At 46.8% G+C, this 16,680-nt stretch overlaps 1 protein-coding gene and 1 long non-coding RNA gene across 2 annotated transcripts in view; one reads left to right on the top strand and one right to left on the bottom strand.

Moving 5' to 3' along the window:
- COQ4 (coenzyme Q4) overlaps window positions 1-16,680 on the bottom strand; it is a 116,405-nt gene that overhangs the window by 59,474 nt on the left and 40,251 nt on the right. The window lies entirely within an intron of this gene.
- On the top strand, window positions 10,051-10,759 carry LOC147710482 (uncharacterized). The gene is made up of 3 exons (XR_015295631.1): window positions 10,051-10,189; window positions 10,275-10,334; window positions 10,416-10,759. It is a non-coding gene; the product is annotated as an uncharacterized LOC147710482 (long non-coding RNA).

Genomic DNA, 16,680 nt, shown 5'->3' on the forward strand with positions numbered 1-16,680 from the left:
ACAGAATGTCATGTCCAATTGAATTTTGGTAAAGTCTATCCCGAGAAACATAGGGGATACCAAATATTATAGCCCTTATGAGACATTATATTTGGTATCCTCCAAAGGAACCAGATGTGAAAGCTTGCACAATGAAAGCAAAACTGTGAAAAGATGTAGCAGTCTGCTAGCAAATAAAGAGCACCTTAAGTTAATATGTTGCTAACAGGTAATGGTTGAAAAGTTGGGGATTCTAGATATTACAGCTCTGCAGAAGGTGTAATATGCGGTATCCCCACAGTAAAATATTATGGAAAACACAGGGAAGGGTGCTATTTGGCAGGAAAATACTTTGTCCACAGAATGCCATGTCAAATTGAATCCTGGTAAGCTCTTCCCCAAGAAATATAAGGGTTACCAAATATTATAGCCCAAACAAGGCATTATATTTGGTATTCCCGAAAGGAACCAGATGTGAAAGCTTGTGGAATCAAATGAAAAATGCAAATAATTAGCGTAATCTACTATCATATAAAAGGTAACTTGAATTGGTCAGTGGGCTAAAAGCTAACCTGTTGAAAAGTAGGAGATATCAGAAATTACAGCAATGCAGGAGCGGTAATATGTGATATCCACACAGTAAAAGATGTTGGAAAACACAGTAAAAAGTGTTATTTGGCAGGAATATACTGTGTTCTTCTAGCCCATAGTATGCCATGTCAAATTGAGTCCTGGTAAGCTCTAACCCGAGAAACAGAGGGAACAACAAATATTACAGCCCTTGTAAAAAATTATATTTAATATCCTCAGAAGGACCCTGGTGTGAAACCTTGAGGAATGAAATCACAAATTATGAAAAGGTACTGGAGTCTGCTATCAAATAAAAGGCAACTTGAGCTGAAAAGTAGGGGAAATTAATTTTACAGAAATGCATGAGCTGTAATATGTGGTATCACTTTCGGAAAAGATATTGGAAAACTCAAGCAAAGATTCTATCTGGTAGAAAAAGTAATGTATTCGTGGAGCCTACATTAGGCCATGTAAAATTGTACCCTGGCAAGTTCAATCTTCAAAAAAATAGGGGCTACCAAATATTTTAGGCTGTACAGGCCATTATATTTGGTATAATCCAAATGAACCAGATGTGAAAGCTGTGAAATTATATCAAGACTGTAGGCATCTAACAAATAAAAGGTCACTGGTCAGTGTCTAAAAGGAAACCTTTGAAAAGTGGGGACAAAGATATACTAATGCATGAGCAATTTTGTTTGCTACCCCCATACAAAACGATATTGGAAAACACAAAGATTGGTACGCATTTTTAGAAAAAATATTGTGTTCACATAACCAATATGGACATGTCTAGTTACTTATCCATTTCAAATGTTTTCTAAATGTGAAATACAAAATGCTATAGAGCAAAGGGAGAGTATGCTGTAACCAGTAGCACCCAAGATTGGCTGCTAGTCACTAACCAGACTAAGTAGAGGGAGTATCCACCACCTAAAATCAAATGACATATTAAGGCTAAGGATATTTTATAGCTTTCAGTTTTTTTTGTAATTTGCAATATTTACCCTTAAAATTGGCATGCCCTTTACTTTGCACCTGAAGCAACACACCTATAAACTCTGACTGTAACTTTTATGTGTTAAAGTGAAGCTTGCGCTGCAGGTATTTGAACGTCTGGATTCTCTTTGGGTTGTTGACCATAACACTATTCATTGCCACACAGCACTTTTAGTGTTCCCAAGCCAGTCAGTCTTCTCTTTTAAACTATAAGAGCACTTTGTATGCTGCAATTTTTCAGCCATACTGTCAATCTTAAAAGAGAAACTAAAAGTCCCAGAATGTCTATGTAGATTAAAAAGAGAAAAATTACATCTCTCATAATAAAGAGAGACTTGACACTGGGGCTGCACCTGAAACAAATATCATTTGGTTATGTTTACTATTCCGAAACAGTGTTTGCACATGAAAAGGTATTTGTGTAAAATGCCCTATATTCATTTGTAACAATTACGCTTCCTTTTAATAATCATTGTAGAAAATGACCATATTTTGTGTGGCGTCCCTCCAGATTTTTCCTATATCTTCTTTTGCTGGCTTTACAACTCTGTGGAATTTACCCCTGCTAGTAGAGTGCCTGTGCTCCCTCTTAGAAATGGTTAATTTGGCTTATTCCTCATTGGCTGTCCCTGCTATATGATGTAGAAAGTGAACACAGGATCCAGAAATGTAATGGCATTAGAGGACTGCAGTGCCTATGGTGCCATCAACTACAGCGACAGGGCACACATGGCTTAAGGCCTACTCTGTGTATTCCTGACTGCTTCACTGTAAAAATCTACTGTGCATTCATTCAACAAAACGTTTTTTGTTAGGTAAAATCATTTTGTTTAAATATCAAAAAGTCACTCCTGTGTAGGCCGTATAGCCCACACAGCAGTGTGCATGGTCTACGAAAGTAGAACAGTAGAAATATACCTCCTAAATACAGTTTCTTTCTGCTTGCATTCTTCATCTGTTGTTGGGAAGAACTATTCTTTCTCATTCTTGCAGCCCGGCACGCCATGTTTTATCACTGTGCAACAAATGTAAAGCCCAGCTCGTATGTACAGCCGCCCACCCCTGCATTTCTCTCATTCCCAGCCCATACCCCCCCATTTCTCTCAACAGTCAGTGGTGAGAATAAAATAGTGGAGGCTCACCTGGATGCTTTGAACTTAAATGCATGAAGTCTGCCCTCCGTGTGAAAGTGCCTCCGCTAAGAGCTGTCTCGCTTCTTTCGCTAGTACTTGTTTTGTGTTGCTGCCGCTGCATTAGATTTGCAACCCCTCAACCATAATTACACAGTTTGTGATCCCTTAACAAAGATGCTGCATCCTAACCTGATTATCTTCAGCTTTGATAGTACCTTAACTAAAATGGCGCCCTTAGGGGGACAATGTTCGGGTGCTGCGCTGGTCAAAATAAGCCATTTTGCCTTCCTTCTGCCTCCGGTGCTGGCTGAGCTGCTGAAGGCCCCTGAAGGCAGCAATGAGCCCATGGGGTCCACGCTGCTGCAGCAGCAGCAGGTGAAACTGGCCCTGGCGAAGCTGGAGCAGGCAACGCGCATGGCCTTGGAGCTCCATTTGTTCAGGTAGAGTAGGGGTGGTGGGCTGTCTGGGCAGTTATGATCTGTGTGACCACCTTCTCCACGAGGAGTAATGATATCAAGAAAATCATTAATAAACATTGGGCCCTGTTATCAGATGATGATATCAAGCAGAGTAGCTTGCCATTACACTCCTTTAAGAGAGCAAAGAACATCAGAGACTTGATTGTCAATTCCTTTTTGGACACCACAAAACCCCCCACCACCTTATCGCTCTGGAACCTCCCTCTTATACTAGGACACCACAGATGTGAGACTTGCGCAGCATGCGCAACCACCATCCAAACAAAGGAGTTTGTGCACCAAGAACGTACTTTCGCATTGAAATCATACACCAATTGTAACACGATGAACGTGATTTACGTGATTAAATGTTCATGTGACAAGGTGTACGTTGGACAGACACAGCAAAGAGTCAAGGCAAGAATCTTACAACATGGGAGTGTAATGTACTTGGTGCTCCCATGGTAGATCATTGTCAAAGGCAGGGACACACGCCCAATGTCATGAAATGGATAGTCCTAGTGAAAGTCACATTAGGACCCGGGGGAGGGGATATTTCGCTACTCCTGAATACACGTGAGTCCAAATGGATGGCAATTCTGGACTCGATTAATAATGGCCTTAATGAGGCAGACAGTAGTTATGCTCAGCTAGCTAGGTTGGGTCGCTGAATTTTTCTAATTTTTCTCCTTCCAACATTTCAAATCACATGCTAACTAATCTAATTGGGGCTTTTTACCTTGCTTTACCCTCCTGTGTGAGAGGTACGCAATGTCCGATAGATAATTATGCTGAACATGTGTATGAGTCGCCTTCACCCTCTTGGATGAGAGGTGCGCGATTTAATCTATGTGTCTGTGGTTTTAATGGAATACTCTTCCTTGTGTAAATATATATGCTTTAGCCATCAGCACCAATATGACGCCTATATGTATTAATTTTGTTTTTTTCATCTACCTACATAACTTTTAATACTCATTATTACAACGTGCCTAGGCATTTTCCATACTATTACTCGTAGGCTTTAGCGATGTCCATAGCCTTTCGTTAATAAAGTTTTCCGCGACTGCAATCCCCGCAGTCTGTCTTCGACTGCCCTCTTGCGGCGTACCGTCAGAGTGCACGTACACGCCTCTGCCGCTATACGCTACCAGCGTGAGCTCGTCTCCTTGTGAGACAGCAGAGCCCCACGAACAGGTTGCGGCTACTCGTTGCTTCGACGAAGGTAAGACTCTTCGCAGTTCCCTATCCATTGATCTGGCGACACCCTCCTAAATCATTTACTAACGTCACCGTGCGATCCTTCTGTATTACAGTACAAGATGGTGACCGCTGACCCATTTCTGTGAAACTCGGATCCTCTTGCCTATGCCTGTAAGTGGATCTAAATGTGCAGTAATTTACTGGGTAATCGTCAATACCAGTCTGTTACATCTATTGCTCCCTCATTTTGCTTGTAGTAACCTGTAGTGTTCTAGTTGTTGGTAGCTCCGGCCTCGGCCGGAACTACGTACACAAATTGTATCACCTTCTGGCCAGGCGTGGCGAGAAGGCTATAAATAAATGGTTGGAAGTCGCACGGGACTTCCGGTCCGACCAACTATCCAGAGTGTTCACTCGTGTCTTGTCTTGTCATTTATATATATCTATATCACCATATGCCTATGCACTCACCCCTCTACACTGGCGACGAGTGGGGGACGCATTCAGCAACATCGCCTGCCGAATCGCCGTCCAAAGAGGCACCAAGAGTGACGGAGCCGCGCACAGGCAAGCAGGACGGTCCAGTGCCGAGCGGTTTGCCCTCCACAGGCATCGAGCAGTGCCCAGCAGCCCGACGACGTCCGCGACCACAACGGTGAGCAGCGACAACCCCGTGCTGCGTGGGGACACCGGTGGTGCGGAGAGACAAGCAGGAGAAGGCCCGAAGCAGCGTCTGCACGCGTGCGTGCAAACAGGCCCGAGCGCATTAGGCGTGCATGCGCACAAGGGAAAGGCCCGGCAGAGACGCCTGACAGAGGCGCTGGGAGTGCGAAGGCCGCGCAGAGCCACGAGGTGCCCCAGAGTGACGCACACCTACCCAGTACAGCGCGACACAAGCGCTGAGACTGCATCGGTCTCCCCAGAGAGGAAAAGAAAAAAAAATATACAAACAGACGAGAGACTCATCGAACCAACAGCATTGGTACATCCAAAGTGAAAAAAAAAGTTTTATAAGAGGAAAACACTTTCCTAGGGGCGGACAAACAACAAAGAGACAATGTCAAATCCACCAGGCAACCAGAACCAGCAAGCAGCGCCACAACAGCAAGCAGCGCCACAACAGCAAGCAGTGCCCCAACAGCAGGCAGCGCCACAACAGCAGGCAGCGCCGCAACAAGTAGTGCAACAGCAAGCAGTACCTCCAGCTCAACAAACACATCCATCAGCTCACTCACAGATTCAGGCACTCCCGCCGTTCAGCGAGCTAATTGAACCTTCCACAGCAGCACCGAGGTGGGCAGTATGGATAGGACAACTGAACAACTACGTCATAGCCACTCGTGAAACCGATAACACAGTCAAACGCTCCCTATTACTGCACTTTGGGGTCACTGAAATCTACAAACTGTTCTCCCACCTTCCAGATACCGGCAACGCTAATGACTACGACGCCGCCGTGCGAGCACTCAATGCACACTTTGACCCCCAGCTCAACCCGCACTATGAGCGGTTTAAGTTCAGACAATCTAAACAAAGAGAAGGTGAGACGATGGACGCCTTCCATGCCCGACTAAGGGAACTGGTGAGCACATGCGCCGAAGATGATCACACTAAAGAAGTTACAGCACAGATCATTCAAGGGTGCCGGAACAAGACTCTAAGAACACTAATACTGCGCCAAGCCCAACATCATGCTCGACGAGATTCTCATGCTCGCACGGTCACATGAGTTATCTGATGTCCGGTCGACAGCAATGGAGGCCGCCATGACCACTCAAGCGGAAGCAAGTGCCGTTGTAAAGACAGAACGAGTTGGCGCCGTCCGCACATCAGGTAGAGGTGGACGGGGAAGATGGCCGACCAGAACCCCGAGACGAACATCCTGTGGATACTGTGGGCGTGATGAGCATAGTCAAGATGGTTGCCCTGCAAGAGGGAAGACATGTTCGAAATGTGGAACACCAAACCACTTTGCCAGCGTGTGCAGAGGAGGATTCGGCGGAAGAAACACAGCGGGGAGACGGACCGTAACAGGAGCAGTCAGGCAATTAAGTCTGGAAGAAACTCAAGAATCAAGATCCATGACAGCAAGACAACATCGCCATGCACGATTAGATGACTCCTCCACTGACGATGAAGGAGAGTGCTACTTCGTATCGTTCACAAAAGACCTGAAAAGAAAGCGAAGACCCCAACCAAAGTGCCAAATTCAAATTGATGGGTCAGAAGTCACAGGGGTCATAGATACCGGTGCTACAGTGAATGTGATGGGTATACAGCACTACAAAAGCCTTAACCCGAGACCGCAGTTGACGCCTTATAAAATCAAGATAATGCCATACGGCAGCCAGACTCCACTCCCTCTGCGTGGGAAAATGCAAGTACAAGTTAAAGCGGAAGACCGTGAAGTAACAACCACATTTCACGTAATTGACAAAGAAGCAGATCTGCTAGTAGGGAGCCACACAGCAGAGGACCTCAACCTAGTCGCGTTCGCCAACGCAGTCAAGGCACTCCAAACGGAAGACATATTACAGCTGTTCCCGTCACTGTTCAAAGGTTTGGGCACAATTAAACGACAGCCAATCAAATTACACATTGATAAAGCCGTCCAGCCAATTGCTCTGAAACACCGGAGGATTCCGTTTCACATATGAGCAGCAGTCGAACAAGAACTGACAACTTGAAAAACAAGGAGTCGTAGAAAAAGTCACTGGACCAACGCCGTGGGTGTCGCCCATGGTGATAGCCGAGAAACCCCGTCAACCAGGGAAGATCCGAATTTGCATAGACATGCGGATGCCCAACAAGGCAATAAAGAGAGAAATACATATAACACCCACAGTAGATGACATACTCACAGATCTGAATGGAGCCCAATGGTTCTCTAAGTTGGACCTCAACGCTGGATACCACCAACTCCGACTAGCCGAAGAGAGCAGGTACATAACGACGTTCTCGACTCACCTCGGTCTTAGAAGATATAAGAGACTAAATTTCGGGATATCCTCAGCGGCAGAAATCTTTCAAAATACAATTTGAGAAATACTATCTGGCCTACAAGGAGTGTTAAATGTAAGCGACGATATCCTGATACACTCCAAGACCAGTGAGGAACATCACCAGCGTCTGAGATCCACACTCAAGAGACTAGCTGAACATGGAGTAACACTGCATAAGGAGAAATGCAAATTTTTTCAGAAATCGATAGAATTCTTCGGCTACGTATTCAATTCTGATGGAGTTCAAGTTGATCCCAGGAAGTCACAAGCCATAAAGTATGCCTCAGCGCCGACCACAGCCTCAGAAGTGAGAAGCTTCCTGGGCATGGCCCAATACTGTACCAGGTTCATACCGAACTTAGCAACCATCGCCGAACCACTCCGCCATCTAACAAAAAAAGAGAGCCCGTGGAAATGGACAGAAGTTGAGGAAGAAGCATTCAATAAAATCAAGAACGCCCTCCTAGATGGAATGACCATGGCTTATTTCAACACGACCAGACCCACCGAAATACTGGTCGATGCCAGCCCCGTTGGACTGGGAGCATTCCTCACCCAGGAAACGGAACCAGGAGTATGGGCGCCACTAGCGTTCGCGAGCAAGGCCCTCACCGCCGCTGAGGCGAGATACTCTCAAATCGAGAGAGAAGCGTTAGCAGTAAAGTGGGCATGCAACCATTTCCATCTCTACATAACCGGACACCCCTTCAGAATGGTTACCGATCACCAGCCACTGATTCCACTGTTCAAAGGCACAGCGCCTCATCTGCCACCACAAATTGAAAGATGGGCGATCCAAATCCAACAGTACCAAATGGATCTCGTGTACAGGCCAGGAGCTAAGAACCCGGCAGACTTCTTATCTCGACATCCCGCTAAGGAAGAAGCACAAGCAGAAGAGCCCGAAAGACAGACCGAAGAGTTTGTCAATATGATATCACAGGGAGCATGCCCCCAAGCAATGTCAGCAGACAAAATCATGGAACAATATGCCAACGACACTGTCCTGAAGAGAGTAGAGAATGCGGTGCACACAGGGTCCTGGGAAGGCATCCTGCGAGATGTACATGGCTGGAGCGAGGCTGACCGCGCACGACTCAATCAGTTCTGGGAGATACATAACGAGATCAGCATCGCTGAGAATGGCCTTATCTTAAGAGGCTCAAGAGTGATAATTCCGACGACCCTGCAGGAACAAGCGACAGTGTTAGCACACGAAGGCCACCAAGGCACCAGGAGAATGAAGGCCCGTATGCGGGAAAAGGTCTGGCTCCCGAACTTTGAGGACGCAGTTGACACCATAGTGAAGAACTGTTGGGCGTGTCAGCTAACAGGAAGAACTGAAGCCCCTGCACCAATCATCACCGAGGAACACGCACCAGCACCGTGGTCCTGGGTTAGCCTAGACTTTGGCAGTTTTCCGGACGGAAGGGTCACTGTGGTTCTAGTGGACAGCTATACGAAGTACCCAATTGTGGAGGTAGCCCAGCCTAAAGTTTCACGAACATTCAACCTATACTGAGCAAGACTTTTGCATTGTTTGGGATTCCTCAACAACTGAACACGGACAATGGACCCCCTTCCAGGGAAGTGAGTTCAAAGAATTTATGCAAAAAGTAGGAATTCATCATCGCCGCATAACGCCACAGTGGCCTCAAGCTAATGGCGAAGTAGAAAGATTCATGAGGACAATTAATAAGGTGTTAAGAATATCTGCAGTAGAAGGAACCAATCCTGAAGATGCTCTTCAAAGCTTTCTACGAGAATACAGGAGCACTCCACACAGCACTACACAAAGATCACCATGGGCTCTCATGTTCTCAGGCCCCAGGCGTGACTTGCTACCCATGGCAGAAGAATGGAGGCCTGAACCATATCATCCAGAGTGCACCCAAACCCGGAGGAGAAGAACTAACGACAAGGCAAGTAAGAAGAGAGGGGCTCAAGACAGATTGCTGGTCCCCGGAGATCGTGTGCTCATTCGAGCTCGGAGGCCTGGAGGGAAATTCAGAACACCATATGAGGTTGAGCCATGGATTGTCAGGACAAGCAGAGGCACGGCAGTGACAGCTCGACGTGAAGGCGAAGAGGTAACAAGAAACGTGTTGTGGTTCAAGCGAATCCAAGCGACGCCTGCCAACACGGAGCGTCAGACAGGTACACCGGAAAGGCAAGACACCAGTAGTGAACCAACAGGTGTTACTTTGAACAATTCGCCATCCACCCCGTCCACTGGGATCACTGAACCGCTGACACCATCCGCGAGAGCCTGCCCTGAGAACACTCCGGTAAGAGGGAGAAGGCAGTACAGCCTCCGACCAAATCCCAGGCCCAGTCAAAGACTTGCTGACTTTATGTGCTAATCTAATTTGTCTCAAAGGACTAATTTGGGAAGAGATGTAGCGTTCTATTTGTTGGAAGCTCCGGCCTTGGCCGGAACTACGTACACAAATTGTATCACCTTCTGGCCAGGCGTGGCCAGAAGGCTATAAATAAATGGTCGGAAGTCGCACGGGACTTCCGGTCCGACCAACTATCCAGAGTGTTCACTCGTGTCTTGTCTAGTCATTTATATATATTTAATCACCATATGCCTATGCACTCACCCCTCTACAGTAACCCAACGCCTTGATGGAATGGTTCCACTCGTTCTCTTTGGATTAAATCACCATCTGAAAAACTTCAGTTACATGTGAGTGAATCGGCGATTCATGTTGATCAAACCCCTTTGACTCGTGCAATTGGTAGGTACGAATCATATGCCTTTTTGCTTTTCCTCTGCAGTTTTGAGATGACCATGCTGGCATCAATTCTCTACGAGGATTTTAAAGACTCTAATTAACAAGTGAGTTTCTCCTGAGATCCTGGTCTTTTGTATGCGGAGTATCACGCAAACTGAATTAAAGCGAACCTTTCACCCTGCTTTCCAGGTTCTTTTTTCTGACGTTTTCCTGTCCCATGTTGAGAGCCGGACGGCCCAACTGCCCATGGTAATTGATCCTTGGTTTTTAACCTTTTTGACACTCCTGTTTTTTAGCAATCAGTAATAATTATTTCACCTCATTCCACAGATTCCTTGCCCCCCGGATCCCCTTTGTCCTGATGAAGACCCCACTTTAAGGTTAACGTATACCTACCTGTTAGTCCAGGGGTTGAAACGTTGACGACTACAATTATACACCAGCCGACGCAACCAACAATGCAAATTACTGAACATTAGCGTTAGCATGGTGGTTTATAAATTTTAGGGCATTGGTTGCTCCAATTGTGAATACTGGCTCAGTGGTTTGAAGCCAGATCGAGAATTTTTGTATATATTGTCATCATTATTGTGTATTGTTCGCTGCTTTGCACTATGATCGATTCTGCACATCCCTTTTCCTCACATTTACACTCATTCTTACTCCCTCTTTCCCTGGGGCACCTTTTTATAATGGATTGAGTTCTAAAGAATGTTTACAGCATGAATATGCATTGTGATTAAATAAGAGTGTGTATAAGGAAACTCATGGATTTTGTTGTATTTTGTGATATATACTTTGTGTACTTTTAGATACATCCCACTGGGACCCCTCTTTTTGTATAATATAGCACCCAGGTCCCAGTGACTTTTTGGGTAAACCCCCCTTCTGTATAACGTGTCTGGGCAGTTACAGCATCACAAGTTTGGCAGGAGTGTTTTGTAATACAATACATGCTGAATACCTGAAACTGTTATCTGCATCTTTGCAAGGCACACAAAATGTTTCTGGAGCGTGCTTTGGGTATAGTTACACTTCTGATTTAAGAGGCTAGACTATTGTTTTTTCAGAGTGCAGCGCAGCCTTATTTCTTCTTCGTAGTGCTTCAGTGAATGTATGGGTCAGGCTTTTGGTGAGAGAATAAGGACTTTCACCTATCCCATCAACAAAAGCAGTACATTAAACATTCTGGGACTGTACTACAGATGAGTGCGACAGCGCTAATTGTCGTTGTGCACCAGAGTATGTCTGTGCATTTGCGTCTGTGTGCTAATACAATATGCGCACAGATGCAAACACTTATAACCACAGAGTTCAAAGTCTTCAACAACATCACGATGCATTATAGACTGATCCTCTGTTTTTTTTTTTTAAACACACTTCATTGGCATTTATTATCAGTCTGTTCATCCACATATCCTGATACAAAAATAATGGCCATAGCTGTTGGCAATATATCCCCCAACCCATCCTTCATTCCTCTACAGTTTGTAATGGATATGTCTTTGTCTACTCTCATTTTCTGAGGGAATAATGTTGCGGTGGCCTCGTGTCCCCCCCACACCCAACCAATCCAAAACAGTTAACTGGATGCCCCGCACTGCTGTCTCCCCATTGTATCCCTAGAGCTCTGAAGGTTACCTCTCTCGTGTCTGACCATCTGTGGAAGCCCTTCGCGGGTGCCCCCTGTTCTGTACGTACCCTCCCCTGTGATGGTAAATTATATATCCCTCCCTGTCCGGGATTCCCCTGTGCCCTCTCATCCTGCCTTGGTCACTATGATGCTCCTATTGAGGTGGTCTCTCAGGGGTAGAAGCGTCAGACTCCCGTCCGTCTCACTGCATGTCGTCCATCATCGTCTCCCAAGCCCTGGCTCTCTCCTCCTTGCCTATCCCTTGCCTCGCATTTCTCAAGAGGACCCTGCTCTCGCATCATGCCCACGTTACTAGCTCCCGTTTCCACCATTGCACACTGGGGCCTCTCGGGTCTTTCCAGTTACAAGTGATTTCCCCCTGCGCCAGGACAAAGGCGAGGTCTATGAACCTGTCTGTGGTCCTAGTTTTGGCTGTGTGTGAAAAACATCTCAGCAGTACATGTGTATGTGTGCATGGGATTACCCTCTTCGTGATCCTAGCCGTATCCTGTGTCACTTCCTGCCAATAATGTGTTAAAGAAGTACAGCTCCACATCATGTGGATGTACGTCGCTCGCACTGTAGTACATCTCGGGCATCGGGCGTCCTCCTTTGAAAAATATCTGTTAATACATTCTGGGGTTAGATATTTATCTAGTTATTTATTTATGAGACTTATAAAGCGCGCAAATACCCGTGTGTGTCTCGGTGCTGAGGACAGCAGCATCTACCAAAGCCGAGGGGATTATCGATTAAACAGCCAGGTTTTTGTCATTTTCCTGAATGCTAGTAAAGACTGTCAGGATCTGATATTTAATGGTAGGAAGTTTTGCAGTGGCGAAGATGAAGCGCTTGTCGCCCCATGAGGTGGTTTTGGTACGTGGCACCCTAAGCAGAAATGCATTAGAGGAGCAAAGGGCCCTAGGAGGAATATAAGTAGCTAGCTTCTCAATTAAAAACTGAGGTCCAATGTTACACTAAGCTTTGTACGCAATGCACAAGGCCTTGAACTTTATGAGATTTTCCACAGGGAGCCAATGATACTTCTGAATGACATGGGAGATGGGCTTATATTTGGGGGTTCCTGAGAGCATTCTGGCCGCTGCGTTCTGGACTGATTGTAGTTTGTGAATTACCTTGTTTTGGCATTCACAAGAAGCCCATTACAGTAATCGATGGTGGACTTAACAAGTGTACTGACCAAAGTTTTACCCTCGGTGAAGGGAAGAAATTGTAGAATCTTTTTGATCATTCGCAGTTTATGGAAAGAGGCTGAGACCACCAAATTAGCATGAGGAGCAAATGTCAGCCTGTCATCAGATATGATGCCCAGATTCCTGACCTTGGTGACTGAAAGAGGAGGGGGATCCTGTGAGGACAGCCACCAGGCTTACCACCATCATTGTATATAGACAGCACCAGTGGTGTATCATTAGCATACGATGTTAGACCCATCCCGTGTGCCTTGATGACTCTGGCTAAGTCTGACACATATATGTTAAAAAGTGTCAGGCTTAGTGATTTGGCTGGGAGGGGCAGGCTGGCTATTGGCCTGTAGTTCTTAGTGTCAGATCGATCTAGGTTTGGGTTTTTTAGCAACAGGTTTATAATGAATTTCTTCCAGGTTGCGGGCTATATACCTGAAATAAACATAGCATTACAGATGCTAGATAGAACAGGTGCAACCTGTTCAATGTCTGGTAAAAGTACAGCTGGAGGACAAGGGTAGGTGATGGAGCCCGATTTAACGGAGATAAGCATGGTGGAATGTATAAAAGCTAATCAGGTCAAAGCGGGCACGACTCCCAATTGTCTTCGCCTGCCAATTACCAATGCTCCGCCTCACGTACGTCTTTTGTTGACTCTCCCCATACCTGGAACGGTGTGGGAGCAGGCCGATCAGTAAAGGCACCAGCGGGTACCCACTTTGGGTTTATATAGTCCTCTCCTGCGGCAAGGGCAGTCGAGTCCAAGCACATGGGGTGTGGAGCCCAAATGTGATGCACGGGGGCAGCGCAGAAGCGATGCCGCAAGGAGTGCCGAAAAGGGAGCAACCTAACCCGGCACCTGTTCCCCACTCTCCTCGCAAGTAGAATTCGATCAATGTGGCCTGAGGTCATGTGGCTGCTCAATATGTCAGTACGGGCAAAGCCCCCAACCCCGGTCCCTGTCTCTCTTGGGCCTACTCCCCTCGCTCAGCCCGCATCGGTGTGGGTGTCAGCTCGTCACCTGCTGCAGTCGGAGAGCACCTCCACCAGAAGTTCAAAGTCACAGTGTCCCGGCCCTCCTCGCCACTCCAATATCCTCTAGACCTCCCGCTGCCACCTCTCCTCACCGCTCCATGGGCAGCAGCCCCCTGCTCTCCATCTGTCAAGTCGCCTGAATGGTGGGGGTCGTGATCGTAGCTGAGGCGGTCCGACCCGCCTCTCAGTCCCAGGCTTAGGAGGTGTGCTCCCTCCACTAGCGACACTGCCGGCTCCTCCCGGAGCCTCCCAGATATGCAGCCAGTTCCACCGGCTCCACTGAGTAGCCCGGGCACTGCGACCCTGGTAGGCGGGCCCCCGCTCACAGTCGGCTGCCCCACAGTACTCCACACACAGACCCTCAATGGCTCAAGGCACCTCTGCCTCCCCTCCTCGCTTCTTCACTGTCTGGAGCCCGCAGCGCTTTCATTAGTCCCAGAGGCCCCCGCTCCAAACAGGCGCCGGTTATCCGTTCGGTACCTGGGCTTCGCAACGGAGGTCGCCCCCAGGTCCTCGGTGTCATTTTCTCCGACTGCGTCTCCCTCTCCGCCTAAGCCCAGGTCCCGTCTCTTTGTTCCGGAGGCCGCGAAGTCCTGCTCATCCAGTGCTCCGCCAGCTCAGATCGCCCCTCGAATCCACATTGTGCGGGAGACAGTCGCCAGTTGCTCCCTTAGAGTCGTAGCTCAAAGAGCGAGCGCCAACTGGGCTAGCCCGCGTCACCTCCCTTCAGCTCATTTCACAGTGAAGGTGAGCTGTTGCGCCCCGATTTTCAATTCCTGCCTGCTCCCCCGACCTTCACCTGTCCAGGGATGACTTTGTTAGGTGAAGGGCCCCTATATATCGGGCAGGATGGGCTGTGATGGGGGATCACCCGCAGGAGCTCCGGTTCAGGCTCCCTGCTCCATCGGTGTCCAGCCACACCCCCCCACAGATTGATCCTCTGTAAGGCCGTTGGGAGCATAATCTGGCGCACAGTGACAATTAGCGCTGGGGCAGTCGTCTGTAATACCGCCCCGGAATATGAGATCTTTTGTTTGGTCTTCCAATCGAGTAAGCAACAGAGATACTGGGAAGCTGCTGCTGTGAAGGCTCACTCGGAAATGTTGCAGTCCTCAGAACAAAAAGACTGCAAAGCTGCCCTTGCTGTGCCAGTCTTGCCATCCCTTCTTTGGCCTCACACGGGTACAAGTTGCAAGGCTCCGGAAACATGTAGCATGCCTTTTGTGTGTATGACATGCACCAGAGAGTTTACATATAGGCCTATATTTGGCAGTCCCAATGCCACAGAGTGGCATAATTGTGTTCATCAACAGGGCATTGTAAACGTGTCCTTGCAACTTGCAGAACACCACATGCAAGTTCTATCAATGGGACGAGTCATCAGACTTTTCCTTCATCAGTCATAATTAGTAACTGTCTCTTGTAAGGTTTGATGGAACACAGCATTTAAGATTTGAATGGGTTAAACCAGCGTCCAAATGTAATACTGTGTTGGAAGACTGCAGATTAAGCTGGCATCCAAGTAGCTGACAATGAAGCATAGTTTCGTGGTCACAGCACCAAACCACCACCAACTTCTGAATTGTAAATGGGATTTTATGTTAAATGAGATCGTGGCCACCATGTAGCCTGATATATCATAGTCTTGACCAAAGGTCCAATAATGTACAAAACATTCCTTTGTATAAATATTTTCTATATGTATCCATCTTTTTCTTTCCATACCAACCAGTTGTAACTTTCCTACCCATGCATCACCTACCATCTTTTCATTCAACTGATCACCCAGACATCCATGCATGTACTCATACAGCTGTCCATCCATCCAAGCATTCATACAAATAGCCATCATTCCACCAATCCATCTATCCTAACTGCACCTCTGCTTCGTAAATGCTCACATTACCTGGATGGTAGCCACATAATTCCACTACAAACCACATACAACGACTTTACTCTATAACACATAAATATTTACATTTACAATGCCAATAGCTCTAACTCTCTTTTTCTAAGTGATCACTCCACTGCAAACAAAAACAAGCATTTGCAATGCAATAGGTCTCGCATTTGCGAGAGTTTAAGCTATCAGCATTGTAAATGACAATGCCTTTTATTTATCTGTTTTGTAATTAACACATAAATAAAAAATATTGTAATTTACAATGCTAATAGCTCAAACTCTTGTAAATACGAGCCCTATTCCCTTGCAAAGAAGCAGCCGCCATTGTCCCAGGCTGCTTGGAAAGTGAAAGCACCCATGGCGCGCTGAATGTTGCAGGAAAGCCTGTTCTGTCTGCGGTAGGAGAAACTCATTTGAAAACCAGCATTAGATTGTGCTGTGCAGCATGAGGCATAAGCGCGCACCAGGTTCCGTGCGTGAAAAACAGCCATGTGGGAAACCAGCATTAAGGTATGCTGTGCAGCGTAAGACACAAGTGTGCACAAGGACCTGTGCCTTGAAAACAGCATTATGGAAAACCAACATTAGAGTGTGCTGTGCCGCATGAGACACGAGCATGCACCAGGGTCCATGTATGAAAACTATCATTAGTGTGTGTTTTGTAGCGTGAGGCATGAGAGTGCACAAGGATCCATGTGCGAAAACCAGCCATGTGGGAAACTAGCATTAGAGTGTGCTGTGCAGCGTGAGGCATGAGCGTGCACCAGGATCTGTGCACCAAAAACCAGCTGTGTGGGAAACCAGCATTAGAGTGTG

Source organism: Lissotriton vulgaris, chromosome 5 (assembly GCF_964263255.1).
Source record: "Lissotriton vulgaris chromosome 5, aLisVul1.2, whole genome shotgun sequence".
Taxonomy (NCBI): domain Eukaryota; kingdom Metazoa; phylum Chordata; class Amphibia; order Caudata; family Salamandridae; genus Lissotriton; species Lissotriton vulgaris.